Source organism: Struthio camelus, chromosome 11 (assembly GCF_040807025.1).
Source record: "Struthio camelus isolate bStrCam1 chromosome 11, bStrCam1.hap1, whole genome shotgun sequence".
In the NCBI taxonomy this organism is placed as follows: Eukaryota; Metazoa; Chordata; class Aves; order Struthioniformes; family Struthionidae; genus Struthio; species Struthio camelus.
This window is the reverse complement of record NC_090952.1, coordinates 22,872,761-22,898,268: the sequence shown is the minus strand read 5'-3', so window position 1 is coordinate 22,898,268 and position 25,508 is coordinate 22,872,761. Positions and strand designations below refer to the sequence as shown.

The window sequence follows — 25,508 nt, the reverse complement described above, 5'->3', positions numbered from 1 at the left end:
ATGCTTTATATGCAAATTCAGTCTGCTCTAACGAAAGGTGGCTCTGAACCAAAAACAACGGGTCCAATTGCTCCTAGGCTTTCTTCTCTGTTCTGATGGCAATGTTCAGGATTGGTTTCAAGATCAGAAACTGTGTAGCATTGGCCGCTCTGTGCTCAGGGTTTTTTACAGCTGGCAGGGCTGGGGAAGAGGCAGTTGCGGCCCCGCTGCCGGGCTGGGGTGCGGGATGGAGCTGCACTCCCTGGGGCTGTCCCCCCTCGAGCAGGCACTCTCTTCCCTTTTCCTGAACAGGCTGGTGAAGCAGCAGCACTGGACTTTCTGGTGTCTCCTCTTGTCTCTCTGGCCCAGCAGAGAGACAGGGGGCACTGCCACCTTCCAGGGGCAGGGGGTGGTCAGATGCAGCCCGACACTGGGGATGGCACGTCTCGGTTTAGCCTGTCCCACCAGGACCTGGTTCTGCTCTGGGAAGGACAAGCCTGAGGGTGATGTCCTTCTCATCTGCACACTTGGGAAGGAGGCAAACCAGACTCCAAGTCCTCCTCTGTGTGTGTCCCTGATGGGGACGTGGGCAGCGCAGCTGCGAGGCGGTAGCACATCCTGGCTAATTGCTGCATTGTTTGGTTTGCGCGGCAGTAGAGTTTGGTCGTGTTGATGTCTGTCTGGTTCAACTCCAAACATAAAAATCTCCCGAGCTGAATAGAGGGGATTCCTTGGTGCAAAAGGAAGGCTTTCTCTTCACACATGAGGGGTTTGCTCCATTATGCTTTGACGTCCTGCAAAGAAGCTTGCCTCGGCATCAATGGCATCTAACACGGTGACACATGTAGGGCCTGAGGTCTCCAGCAGCAGGTTTAAATAGGACCATTGAATCTGTCCGCCTGCATGCATGTGACTCTCGGTGGCAGGAGCCAGTGATCAATTGAGCTGTCAATGCATGCAGATGGACCAAATTTTGGACTTTCTGCCCTTTGCGAAACGATTGGTCTCAGTGAGTTGGGACGATGGAGGTTTCTCAGGGGCACTGCCTTCTTCTGGCAAACAAAAGCGTTTGCTGACTGTCTGTCTGGCACAAAGAGCAGTATATAATGGAGGGTTTCCAGGGTCGCTTTTCTGAGCAAATCGTGTCACAGATTTTCGCAAACGCACTCGCTGGATGAATGATGCTTTCTAGCCTCATCCTCTCGTTAATTATTTGGGATCTGAACGTGTTTCCTCTGAGCCCAAGTGCAAACCTCCCATGAAATTTGCAGGTGCTGGGTCTGAGGCAAGGTTTGGAACAATATTAGGTTGCTCAGTGAATGGTCACAGACTCGTACAGGGCACAGGACCTGTCCAGTATGTGTAATTACTCAACTGTATCCTGTGGCTTTCGCAAACCTGTTGAAAGGAAATCGTTTAAACTGCAAATTGTTTCACTCCGTAGCTCAGCGCTGCACAAAGGAAAAAGTATCAATTCAGGGTTATTGTTAGACACTGGAGCTTTGGAGATGTTGTATCTAGTGGAGAGAGAAGTAGGTAGTGTTTAACCAACAGAGGAAATAGTGTTTAACTGTGAGCATGTCTCTCTAATTTCTGCTTGCAGTCCTAATCACGAGAGGGTCTGAGCATCCAGGGCGATCTTGCTGATGCTGGCACAACATGGGTTTCATTTCCTTTTCCGAGGGACAAAAAAAAGGCCCTGATTTTCAAGGCCAGGTTCTCCCCCATGCGTTGCCGCTGGCCCAGACTCCTCCAGCTGGCAGATGTCCACAGAGGCCGTGGCCTGGTGCCAAAGTGTGCCAGGAGTGGGGCAAAGCGCCTTCCCCTCCTGCCCGTGCCAGCTGCCGAGCTCTTGCCCAGCCCTGCAATAGCCTTTTTGTATTGCAAGTATCTGAGGAGGCCAGGCTGGTCTAAAAGCACCTTTTCCAGGTGGGAAAAGGTAGTTTGCCTATGACACTGTGATGGTGTGTTCACTCTCCTTCTGTATGTGCTGGTGTTTGTCCATCTGTGAGATGCCCGTCGGCTCTTTCTGGAGCATGTAGACATGATATTCAGAAAATCAGACCCATGCGCTAGACTTGTGAAAGGATTTATGCGTAGGGGTTTGCTCTAAGGGAGGGTGGTTATGACTCAGGTTTAATAAGGCCATTAAGGCGCCTACTGATTTTGGCAGCTCTTTGTGGCCCTAGGACCTCACTTTTCTTCCAGTAACAGCCAGACAGAGGCTCCTGAAGGAAGGGGGTGCTTTGCATCAGACAGCTCTTTGCATCTCTTCTGAAAGTGCGTGCCGTGAGGGTGGTGGAGCCACCTCGCCAAGCCCTGCCAGTTCCAGGACTTCGTGACCCTCTCCAGGAGGGAGACAAAAAAGAAAGAGCATATGGCAATTGTGAACCACGCTGAGTCAGCAAGATGACATGCCATTTTCCTGCACGAGTGGGAGCACTTTTCATTCAAATTCTGGCTTTGCAGAATCTCTTTAGCAAGGGCACACAGCGGAGGTTGCTCATCTGAGCAAGAACTGGCTCTGTGGGACCTCCCTCTCCCTCCGGGCAGTGGGGAATGCCTTGAATCTTGCCGGGATGGTGGTGGGGTAAGGCCGGGAGGGTGATGCATGGGGTTGTTGGGACCACTACGGTCCCTTACCTTCTCAGGCCATGGAGACAGGGCACCAGGGAGCTTCAGAGAGGAGACCAATATAATCCCTCCACGTGCAAACGGTTGCAACCCCTGCAGCGAAGGGGTTGTCGCCACGGCCGGTCGCTGCCTCGCGGGAGGTGGTCTTGGGCTGGTGCCGCTCCTGCGGGCTCACCCCCTCGGCTGGCACCTCCGTGCGCGGGTGCTGCTGGCATCCAGCCCGGATGCGTAAGGCTGGCGGGGACCTGGCAGGGGAAGCGCTGAGCAGCTCCGCACCCCCCGGGCCGGCCCTGCCTGTGCAGCACGTCCCCCGGAGCAGCGCTGCCTGCGCAGGGCTTCACGCCGACGATTAAGGGGACGCTGCAGCACGACCCTGCCCGGAGCTGGATTAACTTCAAAACCAAAAAGGAGGGGGGCAAAAATAGCTTCTGTGGCCATGTAAGGAGAACTTCTGGCTCTGGTGAATCAGGATTAGTGCTCCACAAAGGGAGGGTCGGAGCATTATAGTGAAATGTAGACTCTCCATAGGAGGCACCCATACATCCCGGCGGTGCGGGGAGGGGAGGGGTGGGGGGGGACGGCATCTGCGGCCCGGCCAAGTTTGCCGAGGGAGCCAGATCGCCCTCGCAGCAGCCCCGACGCAGGTGTCAAAACGTGCACGGGACAGAGCGTGCGGAAAGCGTGGCGTGGGCGCGTGAAGGTAATACCCCTCTGGGCTGCTTGCTGGGGGGCGAAGGGCCCTGCGGAGCCGGGCGCTTCTGCGGCCGGGCAAGGCTGAGCGAGCGCCGGCGCGGTGCAGGTCCTGTGCCTTGTTTGCTGTCTTGCAGGAGCTTCCTCCCTCCCTCCCTCTCTGTGCCTTGTTATGAATGTTGCAGGATGTTTTGCCTGTCCACGTGTTATTTTTGTTAAGCTATAGAAACCAGAGGGCAGGTTAAAAGGTTGCGAAGAGAGGAAGCGCAGGAGGTGGGAAGAGCAAACTGCGTGTTTCTGTGCGTGGGGGGACACAGGAGTAATGTCGACCGGGAACCGTCGTTAACTAACGCTTTAACCATGCACGGTCAAGTGTGAAACAAGAAATAGATTTAATGCTGCATAGCAGCTTGCAGTGTTTCCTTAGTTCCCGAGAGCCGTATGTACGCGGAGCGTGACGTAGCCTGATCTCGGGTCTCGCGGCCGCGATGCTCGCAGCAGCTCTCCTGCGCCGTCCCCGCGGGCTGGAGCGGTGGCACGGGGGCAGAACTGCCCGTGGCTCTGCGTTTAGCCCCCTTCTCCGGGCTGGGTTTCGTAATGAAAGAGCACAGAGTGCTTCGAAAGCAACCGGGCAGCTGCTGAAGGATGGCTCCAGCGCTGCTGTGCCTTTTCCAGTGCTTTCCCAGGTTACGTTTGCATCGCGTCCTGAGGCAGGGGAACGGCTCGGGGTCCGTAATAGGTCAGGGGGCCGTCAACAGGCTAAACGCCGTTTCCCTGCTGAGCTGCGAACGGGGCCACTAAAACCTCGGGCTCTCTTTCCGGAGCGGGCTGCGAGCATGAGGGTCTAAGGGGGGTGAGGGCTTTGGGGGGCCGGGGGCGCGCTGGGCGTCCGCGCCGGCGCGGCTTTTGCTTTTTTTTCGGGCGCCTCCGGGCTCTGCGCGCCCCGCGCTCCTTCCGGGGCTCTGGGAGGAAACGGGAAGCAGTGGTGGGGCGCTGGGGAATTAGTTAATCGGGCTTAGCTCGCCTCATCTTACAGTGCGAAAGTGGCACGCACAAGCACATATGTAATTATCTGTATAATTATATATGTATATAAAGTCTGAAGGCTCTTTGTGAATAGGGATCTCGGAGGGCAAATACAGGACTGAAACCCAAGAATCTTAATTTTGCCTCAAATTTTGGCTATACTGTTTCTATAGAGACCAAAAGGAAGCTTTGGCTCCCCCACTCAGCTATTAAAGTTTAGTGCATTGAAAACTGTCTTCATGCTGTGATACCCTTTCAAGGAGTAGAATAGGGTCTGAGCTAATCCATGAAAGTTGTCATGCTATGAACTAGTAGTCAAGCTTTTTCCTTTCAATTGAGTCTAAAACTATACTGTACTTCACACTTGATTGGCCCTTCAGATGGCAGGACTCAATATCCCTGCTGGAAATAAGCTCGTCTTCACACAGTGATGTTGAACGTGGAAAGATCTTGTTTCTGTGGCATAATTACTGCTGCTGCAATATGAAAGTCGTCAGGAAGAGATTTCTCTCTCCCTCTTTTTTTTTTTTTTAATTATTATTTTTGTCTAATTAATACAAGCCAAACTTTGCTCTGCTGAGCGCAGCTGGCGGGGTTGCGGTGCGCGCGCCGCAGCGAGGCTGTCGGCACGCTGTCCGCCGCGAAAGCGGGGACCTGAGCAAAGGCTCCTGCTAACTCGGGAGCCTTCTCCTCAAAGTTGCACGCCCACACGTAGCAAGGCCAAGTTCTCATCCGAACACAAGCCTTAGCCTTGCCCCATTGAGTGTACTGTAGCAAAGGTAATGAGCGGGTATTTTATTTTATTTATTTCTTTTTAACCATCTAAGATATCCAGATAACTCTATAAAGCAGAAATCTGGACCGAGGCAGTTTTTCTAATAGACGTTCAGTGCTTCCTTTGACCTCCGCTGCTGATTTTTTGTGCGTTCACACGTGATAAATTGGTAACGGGCGATAGTGGACCGTCACAATAGGCGGGGTGGCCGCAAGACTCGCAACTGAGGCTTCACCAGTGAGAAGTTACTGTATTTTATGATTATTTTTTTAAGTGGGGAAATGCCTTGAACTGTGTAGACCAAAAGGGGGCACCAAGGTATTAAAAAAAAAAAAAGTGATGCTGTTTTTGGTGGTTTACCTATTTAAAATGGAACAGTTTCTACTGTAGTCTTGTTTTGCCTTGTGTGTACTAAATAAAAACAAACCAAAATTCTCCGCAGAGTTGATGCAAATTTCCAGTATTTGCACCTTGCCAGCATAACGCTTTGGTTCAATAAGGTTATTGCTTTCTGGGTTTCTTTTTGTCTTTTCTTGCTAACCTTTGTTTGTTAATCTTTTAAGACTTGGTGAGTTTTCAGATGTACCCTTGGGTTGCTTTCTTAACTCAGTGGCAACGCTTTAGGGAAAAGCAATCTAATTTAATTATATACATCTTAAAAGCATTATCTGCCTTTTGTGCATTATTCAAGGCTCGCCTCTGCCACCACTTTCAGATGCCAGTGTTTTGCTTCTTTCTGGCTTAATTTCACCACTTATTCGGTGTAACAGGATTGTTCCCTTAGCTGGAAGCGTTATGGAATTGGGTGCGCAGGTGTGGGCAACGCGAGCCCACGCTCCCCGTCCGCGAAGGCAGCGTTTATTACAATTAGGCTAATTTATAGTTTGTGCAGCCGGGCGTCGTGGTTAGGATGAGGCACAGACAGTGGAAGAAATTCTGCCCTGCGAATAACACGCCGTCCACGTATTTGCTCTTACCTCGCCGTAAGAGGAGAAAGAAAGAGCAGGACAAACATATATTTCATTCGTTTGCAGTCCCCGTGCTCTAGACGGATTGGGTTAAAAGCGTTCTTGGTGTGAATTAATGTGACATAGGAAGTGTGCGGGGCAATTGTCTTCTCGATTGTTGTCGGGTTTTTCCTGCTCTTGACTAAGCGAGATTTTATGGCGCGCATGTATGTTTATAATCTCGATTTTTCACAAGAGCCCAACATGTTAAACACGAGTCAGATGATTATAGCTGTTTTGTAATCGCTAATTTTTATTTCTGCCTTTGTAGCTGTGCTAGTGCATAATCCTTTCATAAAATTGTCAGATTCAATTATTTTTCACACCAAATTGGAGTAAGTTTGTTTTCCCTATTTTATGCTAGCACCTTTATTGGATTTTAAATTAGAATTTTAAAATGAAAGATGTGTTTTCAAGCACTAAATATTATGTTTTATTCTTCAATTTGTACTGAGACCTAAGCCTTATTTTTAGGTTTGTTGTGAAATCCTTATTTATTGGATCATATATTATGTAAAGCTAGGCGACTGACTAACTAAGGTTACGTTAATAATGTTGATGCATGTAGCTAATTAGTTTGTATTTTCCACAGAACTCAATTTAAAAAAAAAAATTCTGCGAGCCTATTTTAGATTTCAGCAGTAATGTTAAATACACAAGTTATCTGATTAGAACTACTCATGCACAGTTGAGACATTTATTTTCTAAATATAGCTGATTTTATATTTAAAAGAGGGGCTACCACTTTGATATCTTGTGATTTGCCTGCAAAAGAATACAGTTTTCTAATCGTGCGCCCACCATTAATTAATAACATCTTCGGAAACTGTTGTGCGCTGACCCATTTTGTTTCGTGATTTAAAAAATGGCATTTTGATCCCCTCAGCTGCCTCACGAGAAATGAAAAGTGGTTGCTGTTTTGGTTACTGGTGCTTTAGGAGAAAGTGTGGGAGGAGGAGGAGGAGAGACTCGAAATACCCTAAACTATGCTGAGTAATTTAGCTGAAAAAGGGATATGCTGAATAGTTAATTTTCCTCTTCCAGTTTCGTTACGGTTTTAACTTATTCCATATTCTGAGCCTGTTATTAGTATATTTTTCTAATTTAGCTTTTCCACCTAACTTGTTCAAAATAGTTTATGGTATTTAAACTGTTCCCTCTATTTCTGCAGTTTACTCTGAAAAATGATCACTAAAAAGTGTTAGATTTAAGCTATTCTTTTGATAACTTTTTTTTAGATCCTCATATTGGTTGCACTAAAATATTGTGTATGTGCTTTCTGCTGCTCTGTTTGGCTAATTGTAAATCTCTGCTGTACTGCCCCTATAAGGATTTAAAGGTTTGCCATAGTTTATTAAACCAGTTCAAAAAAGTAAAAGTAAAGAAACTCTCAAAACCCATTGAAATGTGCACATGAACAACTTTAATCACTATCTTGCTGGAAGCTGGTTTATTAAACTCCGTTTCTGTGATGAATAGCATTTTATCCTTAGTATGTTTTGCAATTTGCAAATATTAATTTTTTCCAGGGCGAGAGAGAGAGAGGAGGGGAGAAAAAAAAGACAAACGTTCTCAGTTTTGCCTGTGTATCATGCCTTAAATTCAAAATAAGATTTTTCCTTCTTGGTTTCACAGCCCCAGAGGTAAACATTACCTCTTTCACTCTTGTGCAGCTCAGATTAATTGGAAGTGCGTGTGTATAAAATGCGCAGGCAGAATCTGAAATCAGGTTTTCTCCCTTGATTTACTTTTATAACCTAGGGAACATAAAAGTGTTTGACAACGGGTGACTACAAACGTCCCCAGACGTTATTTTTTCCTTCTCCCACAGGCGCGTACGTTGTACGTACAGAGGGGACCTGCGCTAGCGCTTCGGCTTCTGCGCTTCATCGTGAGTTGTATTTCCATACGCTTGTAGCAACGAGGAGGGGAGAAATCGGTCGTCTTCCTACTTTCCTCTAACTGCAAATTCACTGAATTCAGCTCCGTCCCAGACGGATATCTGCGGATGAATTTACTGGTGATTTCTAGCATGCTCTGCACGAACGAGAGCGGTTTTTGTTTGGTTGTAAAGCAAACCAGCCAGCAAAAAGCCGCGCTGCAAGCAAACAGTTTCCAACTCCCTTTTTGGTTAACTGCGGAAAGTACAAGCTCTCCGCGCCCACGGTTGCACGTTGGGAGGCTGTGAGCCTTTTAAGATCTGGGAAGCACATCATTAGAGCAGTAATCCAGCTGTATTTTAATTTTCAGGACGCAGCATAGCACTTACTTGCTGTGCCTCCCTCTGTCTGCCTAATGTTAGCACAGAAAAGAAATTTAATCTCTCAAATGACCCTGCTGCTGTTCTTGAGCTCATAAAAGCCAAAAAAAGTCAAGCCAGAGACTCCTAAATGTCGGCAGATCCTGTAAATCACACTGTAGCACCAACAGGATACACCTTCGGTGGAAAAGATTTTTGTCCGGGGTCTGCCTTTTATTTGCTTTCGTGAGTTTAAGCGACACGCTTGATACCAGTTCAATGTATCCGTACATACAGTATTTGATTTATAACAAATTGTTTTACTAGACCCAGCGACTGGAGATAATTATGATGGGATACAAATTTTTAAATGAATTCCAGTGAGCTGGATGCCTCATTACCTACGCAGAGAGGAAATCTTCTACGTTTCTGGCTGCCGAAGCAGAGTTGCAATTTAATCAACATGTTTAGAAATAAAATACCGATGTCTCGTTCCGAAGTGGGCAAATGAAATACACAGCAGAGGAACAGTTTTAATGTTGCCACATATAATCAGAGACTCAAATGTAGGCAGATATCGTTGTGTTGTTGTGCTTAACACCAGTCAACCTAATATTGAGGTAGAATAAGTGAAGAAAAGGGTACTAGCCAGGTAGTTAGGACGAGAGCCTGAAGTATGAGCTGGATTCAATGGTTTTATAAAAATGTACAAAGAAAAAAAAAAAAGCCATTCCATTCTGCTTCTTGCTTTGACACTGTCTAAATTAAATGCAGAGTTGCGTTGGCTTTGCACGTTGTTTTTTGCTCGTTTGACATTTAATACTGTTGTATCAGGACCGCTCATCTTAGCTGCGATGCTGCAGGAAAATGCCCAATTTAGACCAAATGTGCGAGGAACTTTATGAAGCCAATATCTGTGCGAGTGGCTAAGCGGGGAGCGGGGAAAGAGCGTGACTGGTTTATGTGCGCTGTAAAACGCAGAGCGCCCCGAGGACGTGGCGCGGGAGAGCTCGCGGGGCGTTGCTGCGAGCGCGGCGTTTGGACCGGAGCAGGTCTCTACCGCTGCTTTCTGCACACCGTAAATGCTCTTCTTTGAGTAATTGCTGCGTCGTAACGCAGACTGATAAAAATGTGCTTGCTCCATAAAACTCTCATTAATCTGGGGTATAAACTATATTTCAAAAGTTGATTGTAAACAACGTGGTTCTCCTGGCTTTTTACTATCACCACCGCCGAAATGCTAGCACTTTCAATAAATGTCATGTTATTGTATGTCTGAAGTTCAAAAAAGGTGGGGGGGGGAGTTTAGTTGCAATCTGTAATTAAATCCAGCGGGAAGTATTTCCTGAATGGCAGAGACCTTTCACACTCTGTTACCTAATTCTTTACAGGTGATTTTTTTTTCCTCTTTTTTTGGCACTAAGAAGTGGTAGTCATAGCAAAAACGGTTAGATTGCATAGCGAGAAAACGCTCTCTGCCATCGCACAGCGAAACTGGTCAAAGCGTCAGCTAATCCTCATAGCGAGAAAAAGTAATTTTAGGGTTTTTTTTTTCCCCTCCCCTCCCAAAGGACTAAAATGTAACCGAGGGACCTAGAAGATAATGATTTGCATCACCAAAAATCCGCGTTTGGGTTAAAAGTATCGAGCCCGCCACTGGATTGCCCCAGCTGTGACACGAGCGGGGCGGTGATGCGCAAGGCAGAGCTCGCTCGGAGCCGAGCTGCTGCTCCAGCCTCTCCCTCCGCTTCCCTTTCCCGCGGGCAGGCCGGTCCCCCGGCGCCGCGACCCCGCCGGCCCAGCCGCGGCTCGTGTAAACCCGAACGCGCAGACAATAGGAAACAGCCCGCGCGCGAGACGGCCTTTTCTCTCCCGGGGAAGAGTCCGCCTCTGCCCTCCAAAAATGTTTTGCTAGAAAAAAGGGCTTTCCCCAGCGAAATGACTTACTTACATTAGGAGGAGCCTTTTGTGGCCAGGCTGTTGCATTGTTCTTTTTAAAAAGTGGTCCTTGCCCCCCCAGCCCGCTCCCCTAAAGCAATGCACAGGAACACAGATGACACGGCAGTGACTCGGGCTGCTACGTGCAGGATTGAAGCGGTCTATGAGAGCAGTACCTCTCTGCTACTACCTGCAATTTAAATCTGCTCCAATTTCCTGCAGCACTTTACGGGACATCCCTGCCCGGCGTCTTGATAATACCGTCTGAAAAGCAAGCACCTCGGCGAGTCGGTTAAAACCGTATTTCTTCCAGCCAAATAAAGGTATAAATGCTCCCCAAACGCGCTCGCAAGCAGAAATGTCAGTGGGTATTATACAGATATTTTGATGTCGACGGAACGTCATTTTGGAGTGACATAGATGGAAATTTAACGTAACGACTTGGTACAACGGTGTTCGGAAGCTCCGATAAAAACGCAGCAAAATTTCATCACTGTTGATAGAAAAGGTTACTCTCGTTTTAAAATATCTGAACGAAAAAGCGGTTGTGTTCAGCTGCGCGACTTCCCTGCCTTTCGGCAGCGTCCCTGGTGCCGGCGAGCGTCAGGGTTGCGCTGCCGGGCCCGCGACAGGGTGGTGAGGAGCGTTTTGGTCGGTGAGCGTACGGGCTCCCTGGGGGACAAGGTGGGTGGCGAGCAGGAGGTCCCGGGCTGCAGAGGCGGCTCAGCACCTTTGCAGGTTGGGGACCTGGGCGCTGCCTGTGCCCTGTGATTTCTTCCTCGACCTTTCCCGGAGCCTTGGAGGCCGGCTGTGGGCAGGAGGGAGACGGTAGCGGCTCGGTGGGGAGGCAGGGGGTTGTCACCCTTCGGTGCCGGCATGTCGGTGCTCGCTCACCTGGGGTTGGGGCTACACCGATTTCTCAGGGTGAAGGAGGCTCCCACCTGCCAGGGCCCCCGCGAATTTTTGCTTTGCTCAGCGACAAAGTTGTAACGTCTCTGCCATTGCAGCAGCTCCTCGCGGTCCTGGTGAACCTCGCCAGCAGCAAAATGCTTGCGCTGCGGTCCTCAGCCTTAAAACACAGCAGCTGCATAGGCAGGGACGTGCGGCAGCCTCCGGTACGTGAGGAAGAAGGGTCCCTTGGTGTCTCACGAGCGTGGCCCGCGGTGGCATGCCTCGTGCGTGTCACGCGCTGGCGCTTTGGCTATTGCCTGCCCTCATGGAGAGGTGCGGGCCCTGGAGGAAACAGGCATGGACGGGGCAGAAGGATTCCTGCAGCAGCTCGGTCCGGTTGGAGATGCTGAGGGAGACGCACAGGTCGCGCGGTTAGCGCCGGCCTCCTTTCCCGCACCTCTCGGGATGCAGGTTGGGGGTTGGCATCTCTTCGATGTGCCAGACCCTCTGCTGGTCCATGCTTTTCTTCAGCTCGTTTCCTCTCCCCCTAGCCCTGCAGCGGCATCTTAAAAGCCTTTCTAATCTTCACATCAAAAAGGTTCCCACTCTGAAAACTACCTCTTTCACCTTTCCTTCCTGGCTTGTCACAGACTCTCTGCTTTTAAGTGTTGCAGGGTCATCTCTTGTTCTTCTTTGTCCCTTCTTTTGGGCATTTTGCTCCACTCCCAGAGATGTGCACAGATGATGTCTGACCAGGACTGCCGTTGGCCAAGGTGAAACCCATTCAGAGGGGGTTCAGACACGCAGGCACCTCTCCCTGTTTCATTTGCCCCAAAGGAGACCTGGGAGAGAAACAGCCTCTTTGAAGTCAACAGCTTCTGGGTAGACCAAGTCCTGTGTATTTCTCATAATAAATGATACCAAAATTTCCTATTGCCTCAACACCAGCATCAGCGTTCATTCCACTGCTGAGACTCTGGATGCTGCTGCTAAAATCAAACACGGCAAACTGTCTCCAGCGCTCCCAGACGTTTGCAGGCAGGTGGACGCTGAAGTTCTTCGCTCCCCACATTGAAACTAGGAGCATGTTAGAGGAAAACTGAAAGTGAAGGCCACTTTAAAACTCAAAGTAGTATGAGGATAATCAACCATATTGCTGCCAGTCTGGGGGTGGTTGTACTTCATCTGGTAAGTAGGTTTGCCCTTTGGGATGCTGCCGAGTCTGAGAACTTTCTAAGATCCCAGGAGGAATGGGGCATTATGTACCTCAGGAGAAAACTGCTTTGTATTGACCAATGCACAAGCAAAGGGCAGCTCATTTATGCTGACCATTGCTCTTGTGTGTGCAAGGGAGGTCCCAAGTGGGACTGTTGCACGGTGGGACAGGGCTGGACTCAATCTCTCCTGCTGTCAAAGCTATAGTGGGACAGCTATAGTGGGTGTGTGGGAGTGAAACTCGTAGCTTGGAGCATAGCGAGGGGTTATTCTGCGTGTGTGTAACCATTCGTGCCATTGCAGCCATGTATCCTTTCTGGAGGATCAGGGTACATCAAAGCTGTTGTAAGCTGTTTTGCACTAGGGCATCGGGCCCTGCAGAGGGTGTTGCCTGCACATAGGCTTTGAGGATTGACTGATAGCAAATGCTTCCAGTGCCGTACACATGGAAACGAATGACCCTGTTCACTGCCATGATACTCCAACGGATGCGGCTTGCCTACACTTAACTGTGGTTTTGGGTACATGGTACTTCATTCTGGTTGTCCAAAATATAGCAGCTTCCTAGTCTTTTCCTCAGTGGCTCCAAGATGTAGTGACTCTTCTCCAGGGAGTAGCTGATCTCTTTGTTGTAACTACAGTCCAAACCACCTGACTAATGAATGTGTGATCAGAAAATGCAATAAAGCGGGTTGGATATTTTGCTATTATCTGTTCTTGGCACAAAGTGGAAGCATCGTATCTACGCCGAACTTTGCTCATTTACACTTTGCTTATCTGCAAATTCCATAATTTACATACACAAAACAGGGATTTCTCCACATTTATTAACACTGATTAATAGCAGAATGCTGTAGTGAGACCTCGTATTACTCCGACTTCATTATTTCTACAAAGTAGACTACTGCCCACTTACCAGAAGATGCTTTGCTAGGAAGAATTATTGATGATTAAAACCAAGCTACACTTGTCAAAATGAATTACACAAGTACATTTTGAGAGGCAGCAGCCTTCCTCTTTATGACAGTTGTCTGCTTTGCTAATTTGCACTGCGCCGGTGGCTTGCAGTAGACCCGCCGGGCACTGGCGGGGTTAGCGAGATGCCACACGGCAGCATCCCCTGGCTGGGAGGTGCTGAGTGAGTTTGTGGAAGCAATTTGAATTCTGTTGTGTTTCTTCATACATTATCAACATTACATCAGTTGCAGATGTAATAAAACTTCATAGACAGAGGAGTGTCGTTCATTCACTGGTTTCCAGACCTAGGGTCCCCTATGAATTGCTCCAAATCCACATGGTGTCTCCAACTGCTCGATTTTGCATTTGGATCTCAATGTTAGCTGGGAGCTGTATAAAGTCACATGGAGCTCCCTATTGACTGCGAGCTGAGGTGACTCTGAAGTGCATTTATTCTCATCAATGGTGTGGAATAAATTACGCTTGTGAAATTTGCTCCAGATCTTCCTATTTCAGAAGGTGATATGTAAACAAACGGAGCGGAGCACCAAAATGTCCTACTTTTCCTCGCAGAACTCCCCAGTGGAGACCTTCATGCCTGTAGGGGAGGAGATACACCTCGGCAAATGCCTTGCACTATCCTGTCCCGTCCTGCTCCAAGAGGTGGAGGAGGAACCCTCAGTGCGTGCTTAGCTCTGGCGCAGCATTGCCTTGGGAGGTGGGGGCCAATCCGTAGGGACAGCGTTACGGCTTTTGGTGAAAGCTCTTTACCTTCGGGGCCATGGGGAGGGTCCTGGATGTGGTGTGCTGCTAGTCTGCCTGCCGTAGTCCTGGGACCACTGCGCGTGCAAGAACCCATTTCCACCTGCGGGACTCTCTCCGTACGGCTGGAAAGGCCTCAGTGTGCGACGTGTGTGCCGTCTGGCTGTTTCTATGTGCTCCGCAATGCTCCATCAGCTCTGCTCATCGCTGCTGTTGTTGCGGGTTTCCAAAGGGGGTGGGAAGGAACTTGATGGTAGATGGATCAGACCATGGTAAAGACTTCCTAGAGTGAAACGGCACTGTGCGTTTGTTCCTGCTGCGTACCACGACTGCTTGTGTCATCACTGTCTCTTTGGGGTTTCTCTCAGTAAGTGGATGCGGCAGGTAAAGATTGGTCCGCAGGCGTGATGCTCGGAGCAGGGGGCTCTGCCCTGCGTGGCTGCCCCTCGTGTCTAGCAGGAGGCGTGAAGGCGACAGAGGTGGGCTGGAGAGAAGCGCGGGTCAGTGGCAGTTCAGCTGCAGAGCACCTCGTTTTGGCTGTTACTGTGTGTTTGCACGGGGAGGCTGGTGCAGCAGCTACCGTTTATGCAGATACCAAGGAGGACTCACCACTCTACGGACAGAGAAAAGCAGCTGGAAGCAGGCAGGAGCGATGCCGGGACGTGGTGGCGTTGCCCTGAGGGCCCCACGCGGTGCCTGCGCTGGAGGTGGCCGATTCACTCGCTTCCCTTGGCGAGGGACAGCCCCCCTTCCCTGTGAATGTGCCGTCCTTCCCAGCTGCAGCCTGGCTCTTCAGAGTGGTTTTTGGCCTCGGGTGAGCCAGGCCCACTGTGTAAGCACTGGTTTTGCTTCCTTAATGCAATGGTGGTGTTACGGAGACAGATATAAACAGGCTGGGTGCTAAACTGCCAACGTTAGGGTATTAACAGTAATATTCAGGGACGATATTATAGCAAAAGTAAAGCTTTCCAGACCAAAGTGAAGCTACCATTTTGGACTAATGCAAGGGAAGGCTTATTAACACCTACAGGAATTAATTAAGCTCTAAGTGGCTTTTCCTGGGAGCAGGCTCAGAGCAGAGAGCATCCGATGCCCCAAAGAACTGGGCCAGCGGGCCAGAGGGGGCAAATCTGAAATTTCCTCAGGCACGCACGGCTGCAGACTGGTGGTGGAGGTGGAAGAGGCTAAAATTGCTGCTACCGTAACAGAGGGAATAAGAGAGGGCACAAGGAGAGCAATTTCTGGCATTTCTTCACTGTGTATGCAACTGGTAAAACTCTGCTAGGCGCTGCCACAGGATAACAGCAGGCTCGATAAGCAGAGCTTGGCTTTCTGCTGCGTATTAGATCCTAGCCCCAAACGCTGTTCCTCATTATCAGGCTCGCAGTAGGTGAAGGTCTGTTTTCCAGCCACCCTGGAAACTAGCAGTCAGGGTGGATAGCGTTTCCGTGAGAAAGGCGTATGTTGAAGGCAGTGACTCCTCAGCCATGGGCTCTGGGCGGACTCGGCGATGGGAAATCGCAGTGGATTCACATCTTGACTCGCGTATGGCGGCTCTCCGGGCCTGACTTTCCTCGCCGGAGCGGTGGCGTAAACCCTGGGAGGGAGCGAGCCGCGGAGCCTTTCCTGCCGCTGCCGAGCGGCTCCGCCGGAGGGGCCCGCGCAGACCCGGGCACGCTTGCGTCGCTGTTTGGCACCCGAGGCGGCTGGTGCGCTAGTAATAAAGAGAAGGAAACAGCAGACTGCAAGCGTTGGAGAAACCATATTTTGTCAGGCAAAATGGATAGCTTTTTTTTTTTTTTTTTTTAAATAGAAGAGCCAAGGGAACGGAACAGGCGGCGGAGCAGAGTTAATGCAATGACTTAATTGACGAAATAACTCAAACGGGTGGAGATATGAGTGCTACTCTCGGGATGGAAAACTGGCGTAAGGAACGTGAACAGAAGGCGGCGAGAAGCAGGAGGTCGTTGGGGGGAAGCTCCGCAGGGCCGCGGACGCCCGACGCCGACTCTCCTCCGCGCGTACGGCCAGGGAGAGAGCAGCGCCCTGACGCAGTTACGGGCTGGTGAGCCGGCGGTGCCCCGTCACCGCTCAGGAGATATTGGAAAAGGACTGAGGAAGCGTAGAAATCAGCACAAAAAGCACATTCTCAGGAAAACTAAGGCTAAGGCATTAAAGAAAAACAGCCCTTCACGCGTGCGCTTTGGAGGAAGCCGAGCGAGTAGAGAGGCTGGCAGAGGCAGGAGCTGCTGGAAGAGGCAGACAGCGCTTGAAACCGTAACGTGATGTTCAGTACAGGTGCAGAAGGCGACCAGGGCAGTCCCGAACTATATACCCTTGTGAGCGAGCCAGCCTGTTGCGCTGGGACCCTTCACCTCCGCCAGGCAGGATTTCACTGAAATGCCAGTCATGCCCACGGACCAGCAGATCAAACAGACCTTTTTCCCGCCCCGTCTCTTCCAAACCCTAGTTATCTATTGGAACCAGATGCATTTTTTCCGCAGGAATTTCCGAGCGGGGAAGGCCAGGGTGCCTCGCTGCAACCAGAGAGGTGACGGTCTCCCTCTGAATTTGTCTTTCGCAGACACGTAGAAAAATGCAGTCTTTGGCTTGTTCTGAGGGAGGTTTGGCCAGGGACCCCGTTAGAAGTGCTCAGCAGACACTTGTTGCTCAGTTCAGCTGCGCTTGCACGCCGCTCCGGACACTTCACCCACCTGGCAGAGCTGCGTTTCACGAGACAGCGCACGTCGGCACGACCGATTAATTCAGTGCTCTCCTTTGTGCGTTTTAGCGGCTTTTTTTTTGTTTTTAACGCTGCTGAACGTGTGAGTGTGTTTCCTCCCCCTTGTTTATAACGTTTATTTCGTTTAGAGCTGTTTTGAAGTGATCGACACCTTTATAGGTAGCGGCTCCTTACAACCTATAAGCCCGTTTATCAAAGGCAGGATTTGCTGCTGTTGTTTTTCTATTAGGGAGGAATTACACTAAGCCTGTAGCAGACATTTTGTGTTACCATGGCAGCCCATATTTCCTACAGGGTTGTGACCTCTAATGACTACAGTGGAAAGCTAGGAAAAATGGGGACTCTTTGAAGATTAGTAAATAAATGCATACTTATGCAAACTATCCAAGAGATGGCTAAACTATAGAGGGGGAATGGCATGATTCTTAATGCTGAATAAATGGTTATATGTAAATACCTGTGTGTTTTAAAAAAAAAAATCACCTTTCATTTCACGGTGCCTTTAAAAGCCTGTTTTGTTTCCATCAAAGTGGTACGCTGAACACGTTTTCTGCATAGGGCCCGTACTATTTTTCATGTAATGAAACAGAAATACAGAGTTCAGAATTTCAGCGAGGATGTTTCTTACCATCTAAATCATTCTTTTTTTATAGCCTTTTCAAATACTATTGCCATCATGATTGAATTTTCACTGTTCTTTTAGTTCATCATTGCTAGATAAAATAAGGCAGCAGAATGTACTGAACTTTTAAACAGACATCTCAGTGGGAGCTGTCTTTATTCTTTTAAAATAGCGTAGTAAAAAAAAGCCTCTGTTTTTAAAAAGAACAGATTGATTTTTACGTAAGGAATTTAGTAAAAAGGAAAAACTACATCTATCGAATAGTACGCAGCACTTGTTTTGGACTATTAAAATACCTACAGAGGTATTTTATGGGATTTGTTTGTGAATTCTGAACGATCCCGTCTTGTCGTCTGCAGAGATCTCCTAAATTGTGTAAAGCTTCAGTAGACATGCTGGTGCTCTGTGCATCTTAAGTTAATGACCCTTTTCGTGTAAGCACAGCTGTTGCAATGTAAGAAATAAATTAGCAAAATGTGCCTCTTCTCCTTGCGTCTTCAGGTCCCTTTTCTGTGGATTTCAGCATTTTTCCCATGCAGTGAGTAACTTTCTAGACTCCCAGATACATGGCGCAAAACTCTCCCATTGATGCTGCCGGCAGAAAAGGAGCAGATCGAGGTCGCGCAAAATAAAACCAACAACGTCAGCCAGATCCCGAATCTTTTCCTCTTGTGTCAGGAATACCGAGGTCAAGACAGTGCCGCTGAGCTGTTCAAAGGGAGGTGTTTTAACCCTTTTCGTATCTTCGTTTAGGCAATAAAACTAGACCCGGCTGCTCTTTGCAGGTAGCGCCACGGGGACCGGCTTCCCTTTCGCGTCGGGCTCGTTCTGGCTTGAGTGGCAGCAGCAGCGCGAGCTTTCGGGGAGAGCGAGCTCTCGAGTCAATTCAAGCCACGTCTATTAAGGCTTGCGCTTAGCAGGAGAAGCAGCCTGCCCGGGCAGCGAGAGCCTTCACAAAGTCACTTCTCGCCAGTGCGACTTTGGTGGACTGTGGGAGACGGCTTTGCCTGCCTCGGGGCTGATCCTTCTCTCTGTGAAGTCAAATTTCCATTGATTTCAGTCGGAACAAACCGGGGCCTTTGACCTGTTTTTACGGAGGAGTCCTTGGATGTGGAGCTGTCGTATCGATAATGAGTGCCGGCACTCCTTACCGGCCCGGCCTCTCCGGCGGGCTGCGGAGGCTCTCTGCCCTGTGCCGAGTCCTGCATCGCTGCAAACGAGACGGGGCTAAAGCTTGTTTTACACTTTTAGTAGCCCTGGAAATTTTACACTACGAGGTTTGTATTGGAAACCAGCAGGAGACTTTGGGCTGATATGTGTCGCGTTTGAAAGCAAAGACTTGCCACCTCTTCTGCTATTTTTTCCCCTCCTTTTTTTTTTTTTTTGGTATTTAAATAATGAACATTGCTGCAAGCAATGTCATGCTCTCAGCCCTGAGAATATTAGTGAGGACTTTCTCACCGCAGTGATTTAACACACTGAGAATCCTTTTCCCAGAAAGCACTAAGATAAGTCTTTATTATTTCAGGCTCAAGCTGCAATACGAGGTGCTTTGCCAATCCCCAAGGCAGCTTAGCTGAGGGGAGTTGCAGAAACCATGCTGCACGGTGGAAGGTGTAGGGAATTGCTGTGCCTTCCAGTGCCTGGGTAACTGGTGGAGACTGGAGGCAGACAGAGAAAAAGCATTAGTTTTGGTGTTGGTTTTGCATGTGCTTTTGCTCCTTTTTGACTGCACTGACGATACAGGTAAAGCCTACAGGCTTTTTCTAGGGATTTGGGACACCGGACATCTGGGCTTGTTCATAGTGCCGATTACTTGTGTTATTAATTTTCTTGGAACTGGGAAATTTAGTTCAAAATGTGAGGCTTCCGATGTCACTAGTCCTGGTTTTCTTACACAACTTCAGAATGTATTTATGAGTAGATTATTTTATGTTCTTCTTACTTCTGCTCTTGGTAGCTTTGAGTTTTGTGCTTATTGACAGTGGTTTATAGACTGGCCCAGAAGTGACTCCTGGAGAAGTATCCTCTCCTTGTGGCTCTGTTCCCTTCTCATGTCAGTAATTGAGTGCCCGCTGGGGCAGGAGTGACCTCCCAGATTCCTGCCCTTGTCACTCAGTGCCAGTCCTGCTTCTCTCACTCTCTGCATGGGTTTTCAGGCTTTCCATAGAAACCAGAGCTCCTGCAACCCGAGGGTCTGCTTGCAAGCCAGCGTCACCTGGGGTATGGGGTATGCATGGATCTGCCTTTTACCTGATCCCTGGCTCTCTGGAAATCCTGCAGTTGGCTTCCTTGGCTTCCATGGCACCTATTCTACTCTCAAAATATCCCAAAACGCCCTGAGAGAGAGGGACTGAATGCGTGGTCTCCATCTGTATGTTGCGAGTTGCGAGTTGCCTGCTTCAACCGTGAAGCGACTCTAATCCTCCACCCATCCTTGAACACATATTTTCCAGCCCAAACTATTTGACAAATCTGACCCAGACTAGCTAATAGTTTCAGGGTGACCAAAACTGCGTATCTGATGAATTTACGATTCAACTGAAAATTCTTGGTTTACTGAAGTCCAAACATAGAGGGGAAGCTGGTGGTTAAGGCAGCAGGGAGGAAGAGAGGAAAATAAAGCTAGTGAGGAATGCTGGGGAGATTGAAACAGGATCCTGAAATGAACTGCAGAGCTGGAATGGCTCTTTGGGAAGGGAACCACCATTTTGGGGGTTCGCTTGTGGAGGACCTGATCTTCTGTTTGCACATGCTGGTCAAGGGGCCTGAGGGTCCTGGCTAAGAGAGACTCCCCACCACCCTTTCCAGGGGTCTTGTGAAACTATTCTGAAATTCCTTTGGTTTGTTTTTTACTTTTTTGTTGTTTGGGGGGGATTTTTCACTAGTCCTTGAAAGCAGAATTTTTTCAACCTTGCTCATTTGAGGTCAGAGGAACATGCTGTGTTGAAGGTTATGGATAGCGTACACTTTTGAGAAGGAAAATGGAACAGTTTTACATCTGGTTTCATGGCACAGCATTGAAATGTTACTGGTTTTGTAGCTTAGCCGCTGAACAGACCAAACTGTGATTTCCCAGTCCCGGTCCCAGCACAGTCTCGCTCAGAGATGCGGCCATCCCCAGGCGCCGTTGTTCGCTGGCTTTCCGCAGCTCCCCACTTTCCACAAAGCTCCCTCGTTTTCCCGTTGAGCTGACACAGTTCAGAAACGTGGTGGGACTGGCAGGAGAGCAAAGCAAGGACCTTCAGGAAGTGCAATAACTTCTGCATGTGTCACTTCCAGCCTCTGCTAGATGAGGGCCTGCAGATTGAAGGTAAAAAGGCCAATATTTGGCACAGACCCATGAACATCCACCGCTCTGGCTAGCTGAGTGATGCCAAAAGACACCAAAGTCACACCTTTTGCATTTGGCTGGGAGAGCCTTTGGGAGCCTTGATTTGCACCTCTCCTGGTGATGAGCTGGGCTGCTGTCAGACCCTCCAAGAGCGCGTCTTGGGTGTAGCCTGCCTTTAAAACACACCTACCAGAAAAGCTCTGTATCCAAACAGAGTCGCTTTGCTCGTGCTGTATTTCTTGTAGCGTAATTGGTGCTCATGGTGTCGATTCCAAACAGGATCAGAAGTTCAGGTGAGGAATATACATGCTGGTTTTTTGCAAGCCTTAAATATAAAGGAAAACGGGGAAGAATGGTACCTGCAAATAAGGCCATCCTCAAACAGAATATTGCTCGTGGCTTTTCCACGAGACACTCTGTGGCAGCAGAGACAAGCCCTTTGCTGCTGCCGGCACTTACGGTCACACTCTGAGCAGTTATGAAAGTGAGCCGATGAACCACATTCCTCAGCCCAAATTGAAAGGGATTTTTTTTTTTTTCAGACTGAATGTAAATGTAGTATCCTTTATTGCACAGAGTACAGAGGAGACCACAGCGCAGCTGTGACAACGGTTTCTGCTTTCCAAAAGACTGCAGTGATTAAGGAGAGCAAGTCTCTGAACGCCGATGGGAGTTAGGCGCTTCATGGTCATTTGAGTCTTTGAAAAGCTCTCTGTGATTTAGCCAAGTAAACTCCTGTGCCAATTATCTTGCAGAAGTTGAAAAAGCCTGTCTGGGTCTCGATGCTATACATGGAAAACTCAGCAAATCCAGGGACTTATGCTGATGTGAGGACAAATCTATAAATCTCTTTAAAACGAACAAAGGAGATGGATTAAGAATGAGCTTGGAAGCAATACATGTATGTGTGTGTGTGTGTGTGTGCGTGTGCGTGTGTGTATATACATATATATACAAATACATATATACACATACACATGCATGTACATGTGCAGATACACACATATACATACATACTTACATATATAAATACACACACACACAAGTTGTACCTAGTTTGCACCCCAATTATCTTCGCCTAGATCTCATAGGAAATTAGGGAGCAGATCTGGCTGGTAAATCCCAGCTCAGGTCCGTCATGCTGCAGTCCCTCCTTTGTTTTGTGTATAACGTTTTGTTAGAGAAGCTTTCATTCAGAGATGGACCATGGCTTCTAACTGGAGATGGCTTGTATCTGGGCAGCTGAATATGCCAGAGAGGATCAGTTTCTGCGGAGGAAGGGGAGATATCCCTAGGTGAAGTCACACCTCTCCTGCTTGTGTTTGCCAGACCCAGTGTGACTGCTGCACCGTTGCCAAACAAATGCTTCAGCAGGCTGCCGAGCATTGCCGTGCCCTCCCGTGCTGCCCGGGCTCATGCCTTTGGGTGCCCCTGTGGTCTCCTCTTTGGTAAAGTTCAGACAATTTGCATGGCTTTTGAAAGAAACCTTTCAAAACCCATGATGAGGACGTAATCATTCTGAGGGAAATGTCCCCAGCGTTTTGATCTAGCTGGTTGCATGGACACGAGCGCCGGGCCCCTTTCCTAGCTAGGCTCGTTCTCAAGACGCATCTCGCGCCTGTTGTTGGTGTTGGGTTGTGACTCGTTCGCTTTATGGCTCTGAAACTTACTGCTTTGTCAGGTGTCCCCAGCTGAAAATCAAATATATATGCCCAGCGCGCTTTTATCTTGTTAACTAAACACAAATAACGTGTTCTGCCTCTTCACTTTGAAAGCTTTCAACCCTTTCTCTTTTATCTCTGCCTGCATTGTTCTTTATCAACCTGCCAGTGGAGTATTAAATGGTTTCTCTTTCTCCTTTATCCTCTGCCCATAATTTTCAGTGATTTTTTTTCACTGGGCATTGCTTCCCAAAGTGCCTTTGTGAATTTGGAGCCAGGCAGTGTTGGATGTTGATATAATTTGGACTTCTGAAGTAGCGTGGATACTTCCACAGGGTGTTTCCCTTTCCTACTCTGGGGCAGCTAATTTGATCCTCTGACTTGAGATTTGTCTCTAAACCTGCTGGAAAGGCGTTTCAGAGAAGTGTCATCAAGCTGTAGGGACACGTGTTTGCTCCCAGGACCAGCCCGTTTTTCGGCATATTGTACTTCCTGCTCCTTTGGCACCAAAACCTCACTGCGTGTCTGCGTGACTGATGAAGGAGGGCAATCTCTGTGAGACTTCAGTTGCTTTAACACTATTTATTAGCTGCCATACAGAGTGTCTTTGCCTGTCAGTGCCCATGGTGGGACTGTGTCCCCATTTACAAACATAGTTCTTTGCTTATTTACCCACATTATGATAAAATCAAGCTTTCTACCCGAAATACTTATGAATCTTGCAGAACATTTTTCTTGCTGGGTTTTGGATGTTTTGGTGTTCATGTTTGCCTTTGTTCATCTGCGTCACTGCTGTCCGTGACTTTTTCTGCTGTGTTGGGCCCATTCATTTCAGCAGTCATTTCTTCCCATTCATTCTCAGTGAATAGCTCTGCTATGGTTACTGCTTTGCTGCTAAAACTATAATTTTTAATTACTACAAAAGCCATTGCCACATTAGCACTTGGGTTTGAGCTGGATTAGAGGCAATAGTCAGAAAAGAATGCTATTTGTGAAGATCCTGCTTTTCAGCCATCTCTTAGTACAGAAGTTAATAGCACAAGTACGCATAGCTGCATGTCAAACGTCGACAGAAATATTTGTAACAACAACGCTAGCTGGAATGATGTTATGGAATTCCTGCTATGCAGAGACACTAAAATATGGTTTAAATTAAAACTGAGGCTGAGCGTGTTATTTACTTGATGAGGTTGGCTCCACTCCTTCTCTTGGGATACCTAAAAGCAGGCTGCAATTTCTTCTTCTTCTTCTTTTTTTTTTTAATTCCTCGGAGATGACTGGTGTCCTCTAAATCTAAATGACACTCAATATTCGAAATTCACCTTCATTTAGTTGTGCTTGTGCACATCAAAAATACGATGATGTTGCTTCTGTTCTTTAACTGGCCGTGTGTATTTCTTATTAATGGGAAAAAGACACAAGGAAACGACTAGGGAGTTCAGCCTCCTAAGGAGATGCAATTCGGGGAGGAGAGAAGGGTGTTTAGCAAACATTGTTTTTCCCCCCGTGTTGGGCCAGCACAACCTTCCTAGAGGCATCATGAATCCCAAAGAGGGTTGACTGTTTTTGAGTTCTTACCCTGAACATGGGATCTGGATTTAATTTTCTCTCCTCACAAATGTATGCAGTAATTGGGCATTCGTAAGTGCCCTTGGTAGTAAAAAGTGTTGTTGCATCTCTTTCTGGCTTGTTTAGTAGGGTTTTTTGAGGCTGCGTCTGGACCTTCTGACTTTCCAGCCTGGTACGTTGCACAGCGTAGACGTAGACTTCACCCAGGAGACCTCAACAACTTCTGCTCCAAGGAAAGCCACTGTCTTAAAAGGGATGCGGTCTTTAAAGAAAGAGTCAACCTTATAGAGACTGTTTCATGTCCCCTCAAGAAGCTGATTCACTGCTCAGTTACCTTCCCTCAAAGATGATCATCTTTCTTTCCAGTTTACGGTTGCCTTAACCTTGGTGTCTGAGGTTGTGCAGGACGTCCCAGGCAGAGATTGGTGGGCATGTGGTGTGGACCCTGGGCACAAGGACTCAAAGGCAGCCCTGCGTTTTACTGAGCACTAATTTTGTGCAGTAAGTTTAATTCTTCCTCAGTGTTAAATCCAAGAATCTTGCTGGAATCACAATAATGCACTATATTTGCAGGAGATAATCTCTGGGATTTCCTACCATCTACTGCTCTCAAATTCTGTCTTGATAAAAATTTGAGGTGGAGAAACACCTCATGTCCACAAACTGGTATGTCTTGAAGCTCTAGCTTTGCCTAATAGAGAAGTTACTCTTTGCTCCGACTCTTACAAAGGTTGTCAAGTATGGACACACTGCCGATATAAAAGGATTTTATGGAAAAGGGTGCACCAGTCCTAAGTTATATTTTACCTTTTTCTCAGAAAATTGTGCCAGTTCCTGCCTGTGTGAAGCCATTGTGCAGCAGTGTTCATGAACTTACTGTGCTGAATTTCTCCCTGGCACGCTATTAGGCTTTGTTTTGCACGGCACTGCACGTCCTTCTTTCATTTTCTGAGTTCAGACCGACCAAGGAAAAATATATGGCTTGCTTCTGCATGTTGTTAGAGAAAAAAATCAACAGGTTTGACTTGAAAGCGCTGGACTGTTGAAAAACAAAGTAGATATTGATCTTGCCAAATCACATGGCTTATAAACAGAAATTATTAGTCTTCCCTGTAGTTACAGGATAGAGAGAAGTCAATCCAAGTTGTAAATAAATTATGATTGACCTGGGGTACAAATGGGACGTGATACATAAGGACTCACTGTTCTTGGCCAACCCTGAGTCTTCTCAGAGATTCCCAAACAAATCTGTTGAAAAAGCCTGACTGGAGGTTTCAACACACACCCTGCAAATTATGGAGCTCTTCAGGGTATTAATTTCAGAGACCTGGAAAAGGTCACATAAGAGAATCCAAAATGCATGGCCACTATATTTCTGAGCAAGGGAAAGGCTGAGATTTGAGGCTGCAAAGCTGAGAGGCCAAGGGGAAATCACCTGAAGGGACAAGGTGGGGTTCATGCAAGGG

General features: G+C 48.1%; 1 long non-coding RNA gene across 1 annotated transcript in view; it reads left to right on the top strand.

Moving 5' to 3' along the window:
* The first annotated feature begins 4,922 nt into the window (after nucleotides 1-4,922).
* Nucleotides 4,923-25,508, top strand: part of LOC138068783 (uncharacterized) — a 68,136-nt gene continuing 47,550 nt past the window's right edge. Inside the window, exon 1 of the long non-coding RNA XR_011143551.1 lies at nucleotides 4,923-5,108. This is a non-coding gene — a long non-coding RNA (uncharacterized lncRNA). The remainder of the gene's footprint in view (nucleotides 5,109-25,508) is intronic.